This window comes from Rhinolophus sinicus, chromosome 5, assembly GCF_057876585.1.
Source record: "Rhinolophus sinicus isolate RSI-liver-muscle chromosome 5, RSI-T2T, whole genome shotgun sequence".
NCBI lineage: Eukaryota > Metazoa > Chordata > Mammalia > Chiroptera > Rhinolophidae > Rhinolophus > Rhinolophus sinicus.
In genome coordinates this window covers 110,105,391-110,126,328 of record NC_142505.1, presented here as the reverse complement: position 1 = coordinate 110,126,328, position 20,938 = coordinate 110,105,391, and the positions used below count along the sequence as shown (strand labels likewise).

Here is a 20,938-nt window from a genome sequence, read left to right as displayed (position 1 = left end):
TCACCCCAGATCTGCCTGTCCTGCTGGCCCTGCCACTATGACAGATGTCACCCAGGAGACCACAGTCCCCTGACTGAACTGCACCAAGGAGGAGGTTGGTTGGCAGGAAGTGCAGGACCTAGAACATTCCTGGAAGATGCTTCCGAAAGCCTCACACCGTGACGCCCAGAGCCAAACACACCACCACGTGCTTCTCTTCCCGACATCTCGGACTCCCCCGTCTGCAGCAGAGACCTGAACACCCCATTCCCCTGGCAGGCCTGCAGTACAGATGCTTGGAGGTGGATGAGCTAGCGCAACTATCAGGGAGAAAGACTGAGCAGTGGGTGGGTGGATGGAGCTTCCCGCACACAGAGGGGATCCACAAAGGTTAGCCCTGCCCCCTTTCCTAGAGGCCTGCCGTCCCCTCCAGTCCTACACAGCCGGACACAAGTCTCCCCCTATACTCCACGGCTCTTCCCACAGAGCCCCAATCTACCACTGGCCAAAGCCCAATTCCTCTCTATTTCCCAGCCTGCATTGATTGTGAGGGAACTGACTGCTCCCTTTTCTTCTCTAAAGACTTTTTGGTCTGATCAGCAAGCTGCACGCACCACAAGCATACAGTTCAATGAGAACGGAAAAAAACACACTCCTGAGAGCAAGACCTGGCCAAGAACACAGCAAGGCCACCACCTAGAAAGTTCTTCCCGGCCCTTCCCATCCTGGGCCTTCACCCGCGAGGTGGCCGCTGCGGCGGTGAGTTCCATCAGTTTTGCCTTTTCTCGAACCTCAGACACCAGAAGGCACAGGAGCCCTCCTTCGGGGCTGCCGGTTTCTTCACTGAGTGCTTGGCGGTGCGTCCGTCTGGTGTGTGTCAGCAGCTTGTTCCTTTTTGTTTCTGAGCCGTGTTCCGTTGACATGTGGTCCACTTTGTTTATCGGCTCACCTGCTGGTGGACATTTGGGGTGTTCCCCAAATGCACTGAGTGGGACATTGTTGCACAGCCTTTGCCTGTGTGTGCTGTCCTTTCTCTTGAGTGACACCCCGAGACGGGACTGCCGGGTCACCTACGCTTAAGTTTGTAAGCAAGCGCCACGCGGCTTTCCGAAGCGGCCCCATCATTCCACCAGAAGTGGGGGGCAAATCCAGTTCCCCCACATCCTCGTCAACACTTGGCCGTTAGGTTTTGCCAGGCCAGGCCTCCTACTCGCTGAGTAGTGACTGTCCCTTCACGCTGCGCGCCCCACGCTCCCCACCTCACACCGCGATCCTGCCCCTCCCTCCACCGGGGCTTCCTATCCTTTCGCACGTTCCCACGTGTTCTGGGCTCAACAGCGTCCCTCCACACCCATGTCCACCTGGGATGTCAGAAAGTGACCTTATTTGGCAATGAGGTTTTTGTGGGTGTACCTTCAGAGGAAGCGGGGCTCTGCCTGGATTCCTCCTTCGTTTCAGACTTCCAGCCTCCACGGGTCTGGAAGAAACTGCTGCGGTTTTAAGTCAACCGCCTTGTGGTAATTTGTTACGGCAGCGTCGGGAAACTCATACAGACCCCGTAAGAGCCCCAACCCTGTTTCCCAGTCAAACTCCTACCAGCCACACCTCCTCCCACGGGAAGCCTTCCCTGACTGCCCTCACCTCACACGTCCTTCTCTTCCCTGGGCACCTCCAGACAGGACCCACATCGGCTAAGGGCAGGACGCTGCAGCCACCACTGACCAGCTGGGTGACCTTGGGCAACACGTGAACTCTATTTCAATAAGAGGCTGGCAGGAAACAGACATCACAAAGCTGGGTCCAGGAGGAGTGTAATAAGGGGACAATCTGTAAAGGTGCGGCTGGGAGCCCATGGAAAACAGTGCGGCCTCCTGGGGCTGTAACCCCTGGAGTTCCCGCCAAAACTCAAGGGGGTGAGGGGAGTGGGCAGTGAAGCCTGGAAAGGCTGCTGCACAGGAGCCAGCCTTCAGGACAGGGGCACGGCCACCCCGAGGGGGCTGGGGGACTGAATGCCTGCCCCCTGCCCCATCCTGTTCCCCCATGAATGGGGCTTATTCAGGGAAGCCTCTGGGCACAGCAGGTGGGGTGGGTCTGCAGGGCCCAGGGAGGTCTTCCAGCACATTCTCTGAGCCCTGGGTCTCTCCTGTCTAGTGGGGACAACGACAGTGCAACCTCGCAGGAGCGTGTGAGGATGAAGAGACGCTGCTGGCCGATGAGAGGCCGCGTGGGGAGGGCCCCGCCTCGCTCTGCTCAGCACGGCAGCCTCCTTCCTGAGGCCAGACGGGTTTCTGGCATCTCCTGGTCACCTTGCCACGTTCTAGGCATTTACAGTATAATTGCTGATTTGAACTGAAATGAGGAGGCAGAAGTGAGCCGCCCCGTCTCTGGGCAGGGGAGCAGCTTTAGAGGAATCCTCAGAAGACGCCAGCGCCTCATGCTTCCTGCTTCTTGGCCTCTGATTCTGAAAGCTGTCCCTCACAGGAGCGCCACACAGGGAAGCCCCGGGAATCTCGCCTCCTTTAGTTTCGTTCTCCCAACAGTCCTGTGCTCTGGTTATGATCAGGAAACCGAACCGCAGAGAAGCCATAGGATTTGCCCGAGCTCGCGTGGTGTCAGTCAGCTCGGGCTGCTGTGACTAAGTCCTAGAGGCTGGGTGGTTTAAAGAACTGGCATTTATTTCTCTTGGTTTTGGAGGCTGAGTCTGATTCAGTGTCTGGTCGAGACCACTTTGCTGCGTCCTCACATGGCCTTCCTTGGTGCATGCTCCAGACACGGAGAGCTCTTCTCATGAGATCACTGATCCCACCCTGAGGGTTCCACCCTCACGGCCTCTCTAACCAGAATCCCTCCTGAAGGCCACCTCCAAATACCGTCCCACTGGGGTCAGTGCTTCAACACACGGTTCTGGGGGCACACGTGTTGGGCCCACAGCGCGTGGTGAGTGGCAGGAAGTGCTGACGCCCTGGCTTGCACAGGATGGAGAGAGCACTCGCCTGTGCTACAGGGCCAGGGCCTCCCTCGGTTACCTGCTGTGCTGTGGGCACCGCTGGGACGTTGTCAACTGGGTGGCGACTCCCTGAGCGAATCGGTCAGAGGGAGGTACGGAGTGAAGATTCAGTCTTCCGTGGTCAGAGCATGAGGCAATGGACTCTCAGGGCTGGAGGGGTCTTAGATGCCATTCCACCACCCACACCACTGTTGCACAGTTGAGGGAGTGCATGTTCCAAGAGGTAAAACGCACGACTGGCTGAATCACAACTGCCCACGAATGGCCCAGGGCCTGCTGCAAGCAGTCATGGGCCCCTTGTGTGCACACTCTCCTGTCGGTCTCAGACGGCCGCCCTGGAATAGGTCCTTCTGGCCTCCATGTTGCAGGAGAGGGTCTGGAGGTGGAGGCGTTGAACGCAGGGTCCCGGACGGAGCTTGGGGAGGAGCAGGGACTAATCCTGATCTTCTCACAGGCCTGTACACAGATCTTTCCCTCGCCCCCACATTTCCCTTCTTCCCACGGAGCAAGCAGGCCCTTACCAGCTTAAACAGGAGATGATATCGGGAAGCTGAAACCGGCCAGCAGCAAGCTCAGGGAGCTGCCCAGTCCCGGGGGCTCTGGCCACACTCGGCGGGAGGGTGGTAGACACACCAAGGCTTGAAGTCCCTTCCACCTCTGGGATTCTAAAACACTCCTTCGCGGAGAGACCGAAGGTACAATTTTCCGTGACCGCCTGAAGAGATCCCACTGGGCTTGTCATGGATGCCACACAACGGTTGACACCACCACTAAAGAGTAGGAGGAGCCGACTTCTCCCGAGCAGTGCTGAGAAGAGGGGGTCACTTGAGGCCATGGAGGAAAGGGTGCTCAGAACGCCCCCGGGAAGTCGGCACTGGCTAAGTCACACGCGGAAGGAAGTGGCATCCAAGTGCTTCCTGCACACACAGCCAGTGAGGCTGGCGTCTGAGCTTGTGGGGAAAGGATGATTTTTCTGGCATGGCAAGAAGAAAAAGAGCACAACCAGCTGGCTCTGCAGTAAGATCAGCCCCGCAGGAGCCTGGCAGCCCTGGAGATGAAACACACCCCACTGGACTCGGGGCTTTGGTGTGTGAGGCCGGCCCGGCCCCTGGCCCTTCCAAACGCAAGCGGGCCGGGGAGGAGCTCCTTGTCCGCTGCCGCTCCCAGGATGGCCAGGTCTGTCCTGCCGAAGCCCAAAACCAGCTCAGGACCGGGCCTGCCCAAGAACTCAGGATCCGACCTCCTCCCCGACGCTGTTTTATTTATCTCCGCTCTGAAACCCCAGCTCTAAACAGTGCAAGCCCTTGACTGCTGACTCAGCTGCTGGAGCCCAAACTCATAAAATCCTATTTCAAAAAGGTCCAATGATTTTATTTTCTGATCATAAATATGAAATTTAATTAGCAGCTTGCTGCTAATGAAGTCACAGTGGAAGCCAACCCTAAGACGCAGAGAGGGGAGGAGAACGGCCCAGCATAAAACAGCAGCGCTGCCTGTTAACTCTTGCCTCTCCCCGCCCCTTGCTGTGTCCCCGCAAAGCCTGGATGGACAGCAGAGAGGCCGCCTTCGGCCTGGTAGGACGAATGGACCCCTCACTCAGGCAGAGTCAGATGTGAGTCACATGTCCCCTCCTCGGGTCTGTGGGAGGTGCCTGGGCACTCTGGCCAGGTCAGAGGCCGGCTCTGTCTTTCTCTACCACTCCCACTGTCCACGGCAGAAAGGAGGGATTAGGAAGAACCCAGAGTCTACGCAAAAAACCTGAAGGAAAAGCCACCAGAGCTAGAAAGACCCCAGTTACTCGGCTTGACCGCTGGACATCAGCAGGTGAACAATTCACGCTTCATGAAACACACACAACTGAACACCCACCCTGTTCCTCCAACTACCCCTGGCCTCCGTTTCTCTAAGAGAGGACTCTATACAATCTATAAATAGTTTCTCTATGAAGTAGGACTATTAACACCCACCCAGGGCTGGAGGCATTTTGACGCTGGTCAAAAGCACTTCTAAGGCACATCCCTGGACGACAGCAGGTGCTCAGTTTGGGGAGCTTTCATCGTCATCGTCATCCTCGCATGAGTTCATGAGTGACATCTAAAGTCCAGAACTCACTATGCTCTGAAGTTCTATTGAAGGAAAGGGGCTATTCCAAGCCTTATCCAAGAAGCTGAAGTTAAATCTCATTCATTTCCTGAACAAGACAGGGAAAACCCAGCCCACGTGGTGGGTGGTGAACTAACGCTAATGTCACCCAGCGTGTTCCACGTCAGTGTCTACAACGCACACGTGTGTGGACGGTGCAAGGGTGTGTCCCCTGCATGTGCAGAGTCATGGTGGGTACACACCCTGCGTGCACACGGGTGCAGGTGCACTGACACCCCAAACATGAACAGCGGCTACACAGGGGAACAGGCCCCGTGCCCTCCTATGGAGTCTGCAGCCTCAAACCTGAGACTTACTCTGTAGTCAAGGCACCCAAATCACATTCTAGAAAAAGTTTCTGGCAGAAGGTAGTAGAGTTTTGGCAGGTTGTTTTCTTTCTTTGAAATGGAAGCGTAGTGCCATGCTGCCGGCATTTGGGTTCCTGAGCAAGCAGGAACAGCACACGTTTTGGCTCCTCGTGTCTCTGCAGGGGATTCTCTTAGGGTCACAGCTGAGATTTCTGTGATGCTGGAGCCTGACCCCTCAGGTATAACTGTCAGCCCCAACAGGTGCAACTGGCTTCGGGGATTCAGTGTTACGGGGGAACTAAGTTTGTGTGAAGCAAGCCCTTTCTCTCCCTTTGCTGGGTGTCGCGCTGTGGTCTGCCGTATACTACAAGCATCAGCTGGCCGCCCTCACGTGGACTGTCCCAATGGGAGCCCTGGCCACACTCAGTTCCTCACTGATCACAGTGCTGTTTATGGCCCTTCAGGTCCCCGAGATCCCTGAATCGGACCCTGCATTTTAACAAGTTCTCCAGTGGGGGTCACAGACCCTGAGCCGCTGTGCTGGGACTCAGGACTCACTGTCGGCACACAGGCCTTGTTGACTTGCCTGCTCATGCCCCTCCTAAGTCCTCTAGAACCTTGGCTTGACACACGTGCCAGTCTCTCCTGGCTTGCACCCTGCCTCGTCTTCGATGGCATTTCTGTCCTCCCATGTTGGCTGCATCTGCTCCAGAGTCCTCCGGGTCACTGAGCCCCAAGTGGGACCAGATCTTCAGACTTTATCCCACATGACCCTCACCTGGCTCTGCACTGGCCAGGGAGCCCAGGCGTTCAGACATGCTGTGACATTCCAGTGGCCCGTTGACTCCATCCCTGTGTCACCTCCACCTGGAAGCAACTTCCAGGACTTGGGGCTTGCTGCCCACCGCCTTCTTCTGCTTCAGTCGTCTCCCAATCTCTCAAGGTTTAAGGAAGCACACTGCTTGCTTGTAGCTAGTCTTTTTGTAAAGTAAGGATTCTTTTGCAAAGTAAGGATTGAGTCCCACAACTATTTCTTAGGAAAATCTAGTATTTCATACAATATAGTAGGGTATGCTTGAAGTCCTACTTGGGGACAGGCTACCCAATGAATCCTGATTACAATAAATCCTAAGCCACTGGCAATCTTTTACAACGCCCTCTTACCTGGCTTGGTGCATTCAGGTGAGTTGTGAGGTGTGTGGCAAGTACCACATGATGAATAACAGTGAAAATATTAAACAATTATAAAATGGGACAAGGTATTTGAAACAGCTGTTTGTAGACACTGGACAACAGGTGGCTCAGGTCGACCTGATGGGAGGTAATTCACGAGGTAAGTCTCACGACCGCTCTGGCTTTCTGACTGAGTATACCTTATATAGGTGGGGCGGAGAGGTGGAGCTCAAACAGAGCACAGCAGCCTCACCGAACTGAGGACACAGATCAGATCAGGGCTGCTGAGGTCTGCCATTTGGGAGAGTGATACCAAGAGGAGGAAACTACACAGAGAAAGAGTGTTTAGCTAAATACTAAAGAACATACGCACAGGTAAGACTCCACGAGCTTGGCGGGAGCCACCACCCAGGGGCTGTGAACTGAGAGGTTTCTGATGACACACAGAACTGAGAGATGCGGGGTTGTGCCTAGCCAGACTACAGGGACCTCACGGTGATCCCTTTAGAGACCTAGAAAGCCCATACCTTGGGGGTAGGCTATTCTAACTCCAGAAAAAGGACCACTCTAGGTGCACCTAACAAAGGTTCAAAATAAGTTTCAAAAGAATCAAGCCTATTCACACATAAATTAACTATTTGCCAGATCAAAACCTATAACTTACAAACATCAAAATCTAGCAACCTGGCATCCACAACGACCAGAATTCAAGAACATTTTACTAGACATGTGTATGAGCCAATAACTTTGACTCATAACCAAGAGAAAAATGACTCAAGGAAAACAGACCCAGAAATTACAGAAAAGTTGGAATTTGCACATGAAGACTTTAAAACAGCTATTATAAATATGTCAGATTTGAAAAAAATAGGAACATAAAAAGGCAAAAGACATGAAACAAGAAATAACCAAAAGGAAATTCTAGAATGTACTAGGATATATGAATTTATATATAAAAATGAGACTGTATGAATTAAAAATTCATTTGATGGGCTTAATGACCATTTAAACTTTGCAGAAGAAAAAAAGCAGTGAATTGGAAAACAGGGCAAAAGGAACTATACAACTAAGGCACAGAGAGCAACAGAAAGGTTGCAAAGGATGGAACAAAGAATCAGTGAATTGTGGGATGATATCAAGTGGTCTAACATTAATGTTGTTAGAGTCCCAGGAGGAGAAGAAAAAGGGGAATTGTGGGAGAGACGACTTTAAAGAAATCTCCAAATTTGGTAAAAAATATCCACACACACAATGCAATGAATTAAAAGCAAAATAAACAATAAAACCAAGCATAAGGTGCATCTTAATGAAATTGCTGCAATTAAAAAGAGCAATCTTAAAAGCAGACAGAGAAAAAAGATACATTCCATACAATGGACTAGTGACAAGAATCAGAGCTTATTTCTCATGAGAAACAATGCAAAGAAAAGGACAATGAAGTATATCTTTAAAGTGCTGAAATAAAACGTCTAACTTGGAATTCTTTATCCCGTGAAATCTCTTTCAAAAATAAGACAAAATAAAGGTCTTTTCTTTGATAAACGAAAAGCTGAAAAATATTTATCACCAGCAGACCGACAGTATAAGGAATATTAAAGAATATTCTTAGACTGAAGAAAAATGATACCAGATGGAAACTTGGATCTGCAGGGACTGAAGAGAGCCCAAAATGGTAGAAACGTGAGTAAATATAAAATATTTTTATTTGTAATTTCTTTAAAAGAGACTTGATAGCTGAGAGCAAAAATAAAAACAATCTATTGTGCAGTTTATAAAACACGTAGAAATTGTACGGTAATAATAATAACACAAGGGATGAGGGGGGTTAAATGAAAGTATGTGTTGTAAGTCTTTATACGTGAAGTGATATAACATGAATTCAAGATCGGCTGCGATTAAGTTAAAGATGCATTTTTATAAACTGTGGAGCAACTACACACACGAAACAAAGCCGTGGGCTAACCAGGCAACAGAGATAAAGCGGGATACCAAAAAGACCTCGATTCATCCACAGGAAGGGAGGAGAGGAGGAAAGATGCGACAAAGGACAGATGGATCAGAGGGGAAACAAATGCTTAGATGGGAAATGGAACTTTTCAGTTAAAAGACAGAAGTTATCAGAGTGGATGGAAAGATGATTAAACAATATGCTGTTTCTCGGGGACACACTTTAAATACAAAGACACAGATCAGGCAAAAGTAAAAACACGGAAACACTATTCATAGAAACTTACATAAACTCTTTTATAAAATAGAGGGAGAACACTTCTCACTTCATTTTATGTGGCCAACAGTAAGCTATTCCAAAACCAAAGACAACGCAGGATAAGAAAAGTACAAACCTATACTCCTCATGAACATAGATGCAAAAACCCTTAAATGTAATTTTAGCATAAAATTTCAGAAATATATAGAAAGGATAATACATCACGACCAATCAGTCAAGGCCAGTTTTTTCCCTCCTTTCATAAGATGTATTTATATATCGTGATTTAAGAGTATTTTCTGAAGAGTACTTCATGTTTTTAAAATTGCCTTGTTTGCCTTCAACATTCTTAATTGTCATGGATTACACAGATGTGTGTGTAGGGGGTATATTGTGTATATACACGTGGGTTGTGTTTTTTCCATTGCATGTATTGGTTCCATGGACATATGACATCCAAGCTGTGGGAGTGATTGGCCAGGCTTTGTTTTTGTTCTTTTGAAGAACAGAGTGGTACATAGAAAATAAATTGCATTATAAATGTCTTTTAAAAAAAGAAAAAATAAATCTCCTCCTCTTATATTGTTTGATTGAAAAATTGGTTGATTCCAGGAATACAAGGTTGGTCCAACATTCAAATATCAAACAATATAATTAATCATGTAAACGGAGACTAAAGTAGAAAAAAAATGATTATCTCAATACTTGCAGAAGTCATTTGGCAAAATTCAACACCCGTTCTTTGAAAAACTCTCAGCAAACTAGAATAGAAAGGATTGCCCCCAACCTGATAACTGCTAGGCTGATACTTTGTGATATTCACACTAATCACATCTACTCAGCATTGTGCTGGGGGTTCTAGATAGTGCCGCAGGCAAAGAAGAAAAAGAAATAAAGGGAATGAAATCGGAAAGGAAGAGGTGAACTGTCATTATCTGCAGACATGATTGTGTAAAAAAATCCAAAGGAACCTATAAAACACCTACGAGAATTGATAATCATTACTAATAATCATTCACTAATTTATCAAGGACACAGGATACAATGTCAAAATCTGAAAATACCCCCCCCCCCAATATAAAAAACACATTAAATACTTGGGATTTAATTATACTGCAAGATGTATAAAGTGTCTACACTGAAAACTACTAAGCGTTGCTAAAAAAAAAAAAAAAATTAGAAGGAGCCCTAAATCAAATGGAGTGATACATCATCTTCATGAACTGGAAGACTCTTCAATATTATTAAGATGTGAGTTAGGTCCAAACTGACCTACGACGCCAATCAGCTCCAATCAAACACCAAAAAGCTTTTTTGGCACAGTATGAACAAACCAATTCAAATAGTTATATAGGAAGGCAGGGGCGAGAGAGTTACAACAATTTTTGGGGAAAGCGAATAAAATTGGAAGAATATAATATATATTCATATATGTGTATTAATTATGTATTTGTTGTTATACATTTATATATAATTATAATTTATATTATATGTAAATATAATATAGATATAATTACCCAATTTCAAGGCTTACTGCAAAAGTATAATCACCAAGACAGAATGGTTTTTGTGTAAAGATAAGCAATAAATCAATGAAACAGAATAGTGAGTTCAAAAATAGACCTACAGCTCTATAGTTAAGTAATGTGACGAAGGCACCCAAACAATGGGAGGGTGACAGGAAAGTCGTTTGCATGGGTGGAGCATCTTCAGGGAACAGCATGGGGACCTTGGACAGTCCCTGTCTGTGTTCGGGATATGCAGGACCGGGCAATGGAAGGGCACCAAATGCCTGTTTTTCTGCATTAAAATTGAACAGAGCAAGATGTGCACACACTCAGGCCACTGTCCCATCAGATGCAGGGTTGTAGGAGGCATTTCTTGGTTCTTAGGAGGAAAGTGCCTTCCTGGCTTGGTGTCTGGTCCACCTAGAAGCATCACGAACACCCATGGGTCCTGAGAAACTGAGAACACACCCCTGACACTTGTTAACGCTACAGGAAGGGGGGTAGGGGTGTGCAGGGAGAAGCTCACGTCCACAAAGGTTAGGCCCTTGGCCTTTCTCCTTGAAGGAGTTTGGCTGTTTGCTGTCTCCATAGAGGAACTAACCTTCAGCAGGACAAGTAAATAACTGCTCCCCAGCCAGGGTATCCTGCTGCAGGTTTAGCTGCGGAACTGGTTCTCAGCAGCTCTGTCCCTGACGCACCCCACCAACCTACCCGTTCCCTTTCTCCAGGCTGCAGGAAATAGCTATTCCTCACTGAGGAACTTCAAATGCCAGGGATCTGAGTGTGTGTGTGTGTGTGTGTGTGTGTGTGTGTGTGTGTGTGTATGTGTGTGTGTACTTTCTGGAAAAGGAGGCCCTCAAAACAACACTGTTTATACACAAGGGACAGTTAGAGGGTTGAACTGGAATGGGTTCTACACAAGAATGCCTTTGCCAGAGAGAAGCTCTGAAGTCTGCAAGAACGTTCAGAGGCCTTGTTAAAAATGCTCAGTCCCCCACTGGTAACTGTCTTAGACAGCTCGGGCTGCCATAACAGAACACCACAGGCTGGGGGCTTAAACAACAGACACTTATTTCCTCACAGTCTGGAAGCTAGAAGTCCAAGATCAAGGTGTCAGCAGGGTTGGTTTCTGGTGAGGGCTCTCTCCCTGGCTTGCAGACGGCTACCTTCTCACTGTGGCCTCACATGGCCTTTTCTCTGCGCACACATCCCTGGTATGTCTTCCTCTTCTTACAAGGAGACTAATCCTATTGGCCCAGCGCCCCACTTTTATGACCTCACTTAACCTTAATCACCTCCTTAAAGGACCACCTCCAAATATAGTCACATAAGGGCTTAGGGTGTCAATGTATGAATTGGGGGGGGAGGGCACGATTCAGTCCCTAACAGTAATTAAGCCTGCCACTTCTTCCCCGTCATGACAGAACACATGAACCAAAATGGGCATTTTTAAACAAAGGAGATCTCACTGATAGCACCCAAATGAACACAGCCCTTTGGGATGGTCTTTCCAACAGCGCTGCAATTGCTCAACATATCATGGGATGTCCTCTGAATTGCTCTCAGTTTATAAATAACAGTCCCAAAGCTTGGAAAGGACTCCAATCCTTCTGTGCGCAAAGACTCCATCACTGGAAAAGGTAGTGCGCCCACACAGCAGCCACGCCAAAGCACCTGAGGTTTCACGCCCACATTTGCCCACGCTGTCCCCTATGCCGGCATGGACCCTCACGTCGTGTCCACTTGGTGAGCCCCTCACGTCCCTCAGGGCTCAGAGCACCACTCCCTCAGCTCCTTCCTCCACGATTCCCAATCCCTGACGCTGAGACTAGCACTTATCACGTGTTTCCTCCTCTCCACAATTTGCCTGTGAGGGAGGAGACCTGTCTTTTCACCAGTGGAACCAAAGCATTGTTACAGTAGGTGCTCTCCCTGTGTCTGATCTCATCTAAGAGCCGTTCTAGCCTCCCCTCACCCTGTCCAGACCTAAAGCGGCCACAGGCCCGTTTTGTCCCAGAGATCAACGAGGACACCATCAGACCTCCTGCTGCTCTCTGCATCTCTGTGCCTGAAGCCCTTTCCCTGGAACGGTTAGGCTGCGCCTGTGTGTAATAAGCCAGAAGTGCTTATCTAATGCCGCTCAGGAATTGGTGTATAACTAATACCTGGCCCCCCCCCCCACCTCCCTCTGCTCCTTGGGTGGGGTCATCCCTGGCACGTGCTTTGCCTGGTTACCAGAGTATCTCTACAGGATTAGCGCCCCAGCGCCCACAGTGGTGACAGGCTTAAGAACACACCCTTCTTGACTGGCTGCCTTCTCTTCCCCGTCCCACTTCCCCACTCTGTGGTCCCCAGACAAACCTGCACTCAGATCCTTGTCTCATAGACAGCTTTTGAGGGAACCCAAATGAAGCCACGGTCTGGAATGGCAGACAGAGCTCTGGGCAGGTGAAACTGGGTTCTACTCCCACCTTTGACAAAAGGCTTGTTGGGGTTACAGTGGTCCCCCTTATTCACGGGGACATGTGCCAAGACCCCCAGCGGATGCCTGAAACCGCAGATAGTATCGAACCCTACATATACTGTGTGTTTTCCTACACGTGCACACCTGTGATGGAGTCTGATTTACAAACCAGGCACAGTAAGAGATTAACAATAACCGAGAATAAAATAGGCTCATTATAAGCACGCCCTGTAAGGAGAGCATGTGAATGGCTTTGGGGCCATTATGAAGTGAAATCAGGGTGACTCGAGCACAAGCACTGTGATCAGGGACCGTAGACCTGATAACAGACGAGTCGAAAGTGACTCACAGGCGAGAGTGTCTGCAGCGTGGAGACGGCGGCCGAAGGGATGAGTCACGTCTCGGGCAGCAGAGTGGGCGGGTGCAAGATGTCATCGCGTTACTCAGAGCGGCGCGAAATGTAAACCCTAGGGATTGTTTATTTCTGGGATTCTCCATTTAATGGTTTTGGACTGCAGCTGACTGCATGGTAACCGAAACTGCGGAAAGCAAAACCGCTGATAAGCCGGACAACGGCATTTGGACTCAAACTAAACATACACAAAGGCCCCCACACGCTCCTCAAATTGTAACCAATGCCTCAGGTAGATGGACGTGTACCATTTCTCAGGGGGAAGAAAGCCAGGAAGCCCAGGGGCTTCCGCAGCGCAGCCCATGAGGGAGGGGGGCAAGGCCCAGGGCGGGTGCAGGGGAGCAGAACTAGGTGAAGTTTGGTGCCCGTCTTACTATAGGCTTGTGCCAACTGGGCGATAGTTCTGAGACGATCAGGCCTGAGGCCGGAGGTGGCTGTTGTCACCACCCCTGCTGTGGAAAACGAGCTTTCCTCTGCTGAAACACCCCACACAGCAGCTCCTGGAGGCCCTCCCTGGGACCAGGACGAGGGTCTGGGCTCTGGGTACTCAGCTTACACCGTCAAAAGATGGGCTTATTTTTTATTTCTATGCAGAATCAAGCTGACAGGGTCTAGTTTTTCCCCAAGGAAAGACCAAGAGGGAAGTTCGAACTAGGGATTGTAGAGAGAGTTCCGTGCTCTATGTTTAAATCCCAGTTCTTTTAAAGGCTACCTGCTGCAGCCTTAAAGCATGATTCCCAAATTCTGTCAGGCTTCTCATTGGTAGGTGGGGCCTATGGCTCCTCCCCTCGAATCTGTGTGACCACGTGATCTACAGAAAAAGGCGGCTTGTCTGTGCCCATGTCTGGATGACCCAGGCTTTGAAAAACGGGCAATTTCCACTGCTTGTCTCTTGGGACACTCACCCTTAACACCCAGCCACCACACTGTGAGAAACCGACGTAGCTGTGGGGAGGCCCACGTGGAGTCCAGTTTCCCAGCCCTCAGGCCCAGCTGAGCTCCCAGCCCACAGCCATCGTGGGAGAGGACCCTCCGCCCCGCTGAACCGCCCTAGCTGACGGCACGTGGGGTAGACATGTGGGACAGGGCCCTCCGCCCCCGTGCGCAGCCCTAGGTGATAGCACATGGGGTAGACATGCTCTTCTGGCCACGTTCTGCCCAAACTGCAGATCCATGAGCTAAAGAAATTATCGGTGTTGTTCAAGGTCATGAGGTTTTGGGTAGTTTCCAGGCAACAACACTTAACCAGAACACCAACACTATGGCCTCGGGAAACACTTAGCTTGTCTGGATGTTGGCTTCCTCACCTGTGAACAGCAGGATTCAAAGACTTGCAGGGTACCTTTCAGCTCAAATACTCAACGTGAATGAATGTCCTCCCTGGGTTTATTATAACACAGAACATGCTTTGTCCACGTCACTAAAACTTCCCTGTACCTACAAGAGCACTTTGTGCTGCTCAAACATCAATGCCTGTTGTCTCACCTGGGGTCTTGCTGAATGCACATTCTAATGCGGGGGTCAGAGGCCGGGCCTGGGAATCTGCATTTTCACACGATGCTGGCCCACTGATAGCATTTTGAGTGACAAGGCATTCTGCCCCCCTTGTGCGTCACCAACAGCTGCCATTAGCCATGGGACTAAACACGTAAAGGCAGTATCTCAACTAATCTTCATGACAACTCTCTGAGGAAAATTTTGGAATCAGTCACACTTGACAGACTTGGAAGCCCAATATCTGGAGATGTCAGGTGACGTGTCTAAGGTCACAGTTAATGAGTGGTGTGGCCAGGATTTGAGTCTAGGTCAGCTCACAGGTGCTCATTCCCCTGCCGCCCTCTTCTGAACAGGTGATGTGAGTGCCACCTTTTTTGGTTTTGTCTCTCCCCTTTGTGTCTACAGCTAGCCAGCTGGGATGAAAATCTATCACGAGGACAGAAGTGAGGGCGCAGGCACACACCAGGAATAACGAAACAGACTTAACAAAGACAGAGGTGACTTTTTCAGGTTTCCTATCACCAGCCGTGATTAATTTACAGCTCTTTACATGCTAATGTTTTCCTGCCTTCTGCCAGTAATAAATAACCAATATGCTTTAATACCTAGTTATTATTCATCCCTTTCAAGTATTTGGATTTTGATTCTTTGCAGTTCAATCACATTGAATTTCTTTAACCAGGCAGCTCCATTAAGAGTCCCCTCCAAGGACATCCTGGCAGGGTGGTGACAATAATGGATAATGGGTGACAACAGAGAGTGGGGAGCTGCGACACGAAATACTAGCAGCCATGGGGAAAAGGAGGGGAAACCATAATAAAAAACACCACCGAGGTACATTTAAGTAACACTAGGCTTATGGCACAGCCCAATACAACCAGGAAACTTACAGGGGTGCTGCCCGCCTGCACTGCAGTGAGCTGAGACGGGCTCTCCACCCCTCACTGTGTATTCCAGAAAGTCACTTGCAGCTTTCTCCATCACAACCTCCTCAAAGCGTCTGTCAAGCGACGGAGGCCCAGCCTACAAGCCAAAGCTGGTGAGAAGGCTCTTCTCCTTCTGAGGAAGCTGTCCCCTCCTAGGACTCCAGGACTGTCCATCTGGCCCTCCATTCCACAGCTGGCAACTCGCCTCTTCTGGGCTGGCTGTGACAAGCTCCACTGTGCCCGCTGGCCGCGCCAAGAGTGCGAGCATCATTCCCACCCGGCCTGTGTCTGTCGGCCTTCGGCCTGCTCCGGTTTGCCTGCTCCCTCCACTGCAAGGACCACTTGGGATGCTTCTGTGCAAGGAGCCCTTCCCTGTGGGCAGCACTTCTTAATTTTACTGACTCCACTTGGTATCTGGGACCATTTCCAGAACACCACTTTTAAATATGTGAAATAACACACAGAGGATTACAAAGGAACACCACTATATTGAAGTACTTACGAAACATTTAAAAACTGCGATAATCTAGTATGTGTGCTTCCTCATTAATGCATCAAAGAATATCTAGCACTGGGGGTGAACAACTCCCCTGGTTTTGAACAGGGATATGCAAACAGTATGTTGAGGTATCCGCAAAAATGAAAATATTTGTGATTTCTGTTGGTGACAGTTAAAAGTACCGCTGATACTACTGTGGCTTGTCACCTGCAATCATAATGGAAGGAAATCCTAAGTTTTCGTTAGAGTTAATGAGAATAAAGATGTAATTTCTTCCAAGGTCATGGCTAAGAAACCCTACCCTAGGGTCATACCCCTGCCATTTCCTTGCAAGCACTCTCAGAACCGCCTGTCTTCCCTGCAGGATCCCAGAGGTCAGGGACCCCATCTGTCTTATTCCTAGCGGCAACACGATGCCTGGCAAACCGCCCGGCGTATCTGCAGATGCACGAGACGCATGACGAACGAGTGACTTGGTGCGGCCTCAGCCTGCGTCTGTGCACGAGCTTCCGGATGGCTCGCTGAGAAAGGCGGATGCTGGGTTGTCAGGTTTGCCTCCGCGGATTTGTTCCATCAACACCATATTTACATATTTCTCTATTTTAATTGAGATCTAATTCACACATGGTAAGGTTCACCATTCAGTGTGTTTCAGTATATTCACAAGGTTGTGCGACCACCACTAACATCTAAATCTAGAACGTTTCCATCACCCGCAAAGAAAGCCCGTACCCACTAGCAGTCAAGCTTCCTCCCCTCTCCCCCAGCCCCTGGCAACCACGCTTCTGCTTTCTGTCTCTATGGATTCCCTCTTTGGACATCTCAAATAAATGGAATCCTAGAATATGTGGCCTTCTGTGTCTGGCTTCCTCACGTGGCATCATGTGTTCACGATCCCCCCACATTGCAGCAGCACCCATCAGCACTTCACTCCTTTTCAGGCTGAATAATAATCCACTGTGTGCAGAGACCACATTTTGCTTATTGATTCATCTATTCATGGACACTTGGATTGTTAACAAATACTTATTTGCCACTGATATGTGCCTTCACGGAGGGTCCGTGCCCCTCACTCTGTCGAAAAGCAGGCTGAGGCCAGACCCTTGGGTTGGGATCCCTCAGTTTCCCCAGCTGTACTTTGTAGGGTTGTGGTGAGGCTTTAGAAAGTGACTACATGTGAAAGACTTAGCACAGTGCTTAGCACACAGTAAGTATTGGAGAGCAGAGCCAATGAAATATGCCCATTACACAGTGGGGTTAGTGCTAGGAAAGGAACAAACGCAAGGAGGAGAGGACACTGAAGACGCGTCAGTCCAGGAAGGCCTGTGTCTGTCTTGATTCAAGGCCCAAATGATAAGAGATCACCTGAGTGAAGCATCGGGGACCAGGGGTCTTGGTAGAAAGAACAGCAAATGTAAAGATATGGAAGTGAAAGGCTTGTGGGAGTACAGGGCAGCGCTGTCCAGAGGGAAGAGGTCGGCCAGGAAACGAGACAAGGTGCACAAAGCGCTTAGCTCAGGCCTGCTCCAGGGAGACTCAGTTAATATTTCCTATTAGCTGTACAGAATTCTGCCCGTAGGAGCCCAGAACCAAGTCTGGAGACACATCTGCTCTGTTAGCACATACTCTGAGCACTTGGTTGGCACTGTTTATGATGGTGGATACAATGGTGTGACCGCTGCCTTCATAGAGCTTACGGTCCCGTGGGGCATCAGCATGAAATAAACAGGCATACTAACAAACCTATATTAAGAAATTGTGATAAGAGATTTGAAGGACATGCATCAAGTGTTACGAGAGAGAGTGTCAAGGCGTAGGGTAGCTGCCCAATGGACAAATTCAAAATGAGAGCAAGGACACGTAGGTCTCTAGGGTTAGAATTTCTTTCAAAGTGTGTTCAGTTTAGCCAAAAAAAGTGAGAGGAGTGGGGCATGTGAGATGGTCTATTTGATGGGAAACCTGGGTCGCTGCAGGACTTCTCAGAGCCTTCCTCTGTGACTCTCCCCGAGGGGGGGTGCAGTGTGCAGTCTTTCCCAAGTTGTCTGACCACGGAACGCTTGTGTATGAAGCAACTCACAGGACTGGTGTTCTGTGGCCTACACTTTGACAAACACTCCACCACATGCGTCTATTGACCTGGAGAAGGACTCATGCACTCCAGGTCTTTCTGTGTCTATTCAGAAAATGGGAACTTGTCAGGAGCATCAGGCCATGCTCTCCCCAGGACAGTGCAGACAACTCGTGGCTAATTCTGACTTTTACGTAAAAATGGCACCCTTCTGTCATGGCACCCCATTCACGATGGATAAGCTCAATGAACGGAATCACTGTGCATTTGGTTCCATTTGGCTTGGTGTCTATTGATGAAGTGTGGGAAGGACCCAGGCACTCCAGCAACCCAGTTTCTTTCATCCTTTGTGTGGAGGGGGTGACCCCTGCTACGGATCACCTCATTCATTTCACCTCAATTCTTGTTGGGTAGAATTTCAGAGGATGGCATTTCCTGAGTCTACTCCCAAATTGTAGAATGCGGAGGATGGTGGTGCCACGCCTGGTAAGGGAGCATGTGCAATGCTGAGGCCTGGGCTTGGGGCCTGACATAACCACCTGGGTAACTTGGGCAAGGCATTCCTCCAGCTATAAAATCAAAATGACAACATTCCCTCCATTGTGATGTGGCGAGTTAGTGTTTATTCAGTGTTGAACCAAGTGTTCCACATCAGAATGAGTGTGTGTGCAAAACTATACATCCTCCCCCAGGATGTCATATCACTCCCCGCCCCCAAGAAACTCATACTCCAGCTAGGGAGAAAAACCCACATGCCAGAGCAATCAGGAAACAGGAGGACAATTACATGCTAATCTGCTAGGATTAACAAACAGTACGTCCTGATTTTAGCTTCTGACTAATTTTCTATGATAACCTTGAGGATAAGATAACAGAATTTGGGTTGATTGTTTTTCCTGACAGGTGAACTCACAAGTTGTTGAACAGCATTACCTGACAGGTACTGACAGCATCTCTATCTTAACAAATGTTTGCAGAATAAATAAATAAACCTTGGGCAAGGTCCAGTGGTGAAACCAAAGAGCTCATTTCTGGGCCCTGTACTGCTCAGCACTTTTGGCACTGATATCAGTGAAGATATAAAGGAGAATCTTATCAGATCGGCAGATCCCACAAAGTTGGAAGAGATAGTTAATATGATAAATGCATTTATCATTATTCAAAGAGGTTTGACAGGCAAGAATATAAGGTCCAAACCACAGATGGAATTCAATAAAAATAGATGTAAAGTGCTGATTTTTGCCTTAAAAAAGTGTACAAGGACAGGATGGGGAGAACTGGCAATGGCAGAGGCTTATGAGGGGGACGGGGGTAGAAGGAAAAAAAGAGAATAGAAAAAAAAGTACTGGGCTTTCGATTAACTAAATCTCCAAAGTGACCCAGTAATGTAACACAGGTACTTAAAAAATAATGTAAGATCGTATGAAGAAGGAGAACTGTAGATGATGCAATTCTCCCCTCCCTCCCACACCGAACCCAGTGGACAATAAATTATGAGGAATCTTTCGATAAGACCGAAAGAGAAAACCTAAGTCCAAACGGCTGCAGAAAAGGCTAATTACAAGCTTGAAAGTGACACACACAGGAGTGGCCCTTGGGTGACAGTTAAAAGCCCCCTCCCCCCCCTCCCCCAGGAGCAGCCAGGCTGGCTGACCCTTTGCAAACCCCTCCACCTCCCATGTGCAGGCAGCACATCACAGGATGTCTCCCCACAGGCGGGAGCTGTGATTGTGGACCTGGGGGTCAGAGAGGCAGGGCAGTACCTGGGCTGGGGGATGGGTGTCAGGAAGACCAGGAGGAACAGGAGGCCTCAGAGCCACAACACACCTGAGAACATCTGTCTCTCACAAAAAGGCTGCAGTGAACAGGTGTTAACTATGGCAGACAGGATATGGAAAATGTCCAATGTAGATACTGTCCCCTCACCAAGAAACACCAGACATTTGAGGAAAGTCAACACTACGACAGAGAAACCGCCATGTGCAACACACAGAACCTTCACGAGGGAAACTGTTCCCAGAGCTAGCAGAACAAGTCCCTGAACATGCATACTTAATGTCCTCAGAAAGATACAGGAGATATTGGTTTAGCCAACAGAGATTTAAAGCATCACTGAAACAAAAATGAGCAGGTGGACTGAATTTGCAGAATGGACAGAGCTCGTGACCAAATTACTGAGCTGGAAGATCGGACTGAGGAATTCTCCCAGCATCTAGGAAAAAAAGGGCTGGACAGAATGAAAGAAAAGTCAAGAGAAATGGGAAATAGATCCAGATGTTCCAACATTTCTCTTGCAGGTGGTCCAGAAGGAGAAAACCGAAAGGACTGACAGGAAGACAAATTCAAAGAAATTCTAGGAAAAGAATTTCCAGAACTGAAAAAAGGCAAGAGTCCTCAGCTTAAAAGGACACACAAAGTGCCAGGAAGATGAAGGAGAAAAGACCATTCACATTGTGTTGAAGTTTCAGAACACCAGCCTCACAAGGAAAAATCGTAAAGGTTGGCAGAGATATATCATCCACAAAGAAACAGAATCTGATAGGTCGATTGGCAATACCAGATCCAAGAAGACAACAGGGGCAATTCTTCAAAGTTCTAAGGAAAAATAATTTTAAAACTGAAATTCTATGTTCAGCTCAACAGTGACTCAACTGAAAAAAGAGAAAAAAAATTTTTTTTTACATAGGCAAGAACTCAAAATGTTTACCATCCACAGATCTACAATGAAACAATCACCAAACAAACAATG

At 48.7% G+C, this 20,938-nt stretch overlaps 1 protein-coding gene across 2 annotated transcripts in view; it reads right to left on the bottom strand.

Moving 5' to 3' along the window:
• Positions 1–20,938, bottom strand: part of CARD11 (caspase recruitment domain family member 11) — a 92,941-nt gene that overhangs the window by 49,988 nt on the left and 22,015 nt on the right. The window lies entirely within an intron of this gene.